The following is a 733-nucleotide window of genomic DNA, read 5'->3' on the forward strand; positions in this document are numbered from 1 at the left end:
GCACCATTGCCAGGTTTGTGTAACTATATTATTTCTAATTGGCTCCACTTTGATGACTTTCATTTGGATTCTGACTTGATTATTGAGATCTTAAATAAGTGACTGGGGATCAGGTGTCCACTTATTCTCATGGATAACATCACAACCAACCTTTAATTCAAACATGAGTCATGACATCACAGATGGAGTACAGCTTATGATAGAGGTGGAACGTCACATTGTAGCAGCCCAAGTAGCTCGCCGTGATCGTATAGTGGTTAGTACTCTGCGTTGTGGCCGCAGCAACCTCGGTTCGAATCCGAGTCACGGCATTGCGGTGAGGCAATATCACGGCAGTTGGGCAGATATTTTAGAATTTCCATTAATACATTGGCAATCTCTGTGGAGGACTGAAACAATTCGATATGTCCTGTTACTGTTATGAACCTTTTGTTTCTTTAATGCTCTTTGCACACTTTTTCATCGGGTGACTGTAATGTATTTCAACCAAATCTAATTAAGAGCGCATTATGTGGTGACATTTGCAGTACATGAAACATTATAACACTGCCATTTACGTCAATAACCACTAGCTTGATTAAGACATATGTATTGCAGCGACAGTATTTCCCAGTTACAAATGGGAATAAAAACAACATCCGCGAGGGATTGAACCAACGACATTTAACTGATGTTGCCAATGGAGCGCGTTACAGAGAGCGCAAAGTCCCGCCTTTACAGTCACACGCTGATG

At 41.5% G+C, this 733-nt stretch overlaps 1 non-coding gene across 1 annotated transcript; it reads left to right on the plus strand.

The window, feature by feature from the left end:
* The first annotated feature begins 239 nt into the window (after positions 1-239).
* Positions 240-311, plus strand: TRNAH-GUG (transfer RNA histidin (anticodon GUG)). The gene has a single exon. It is a non-coding gene; the product is annotated as a tRNA-His (tRNA).
* The last annotated feature ends 422 nt before the right edge of the window (positions 312-733 follow it).

Source organism: Ambystoma mexicanum (assembly GCF_040938575.1).
Source record: "Ambystoma mexicanum isolate Mex_15411 chromosome 12 unlocalized genomic scaffold, UKY_AmexF1_1 Mex_chr12_unloc.1, whole genome shotgun sequence".
NCBI classification, from domain to species: Eukaryota; Metazoa; Chordata; class Amphibia; order Caudata; family Ambystomatidae; genus Ambystoma; species Ambystoma mexicanum.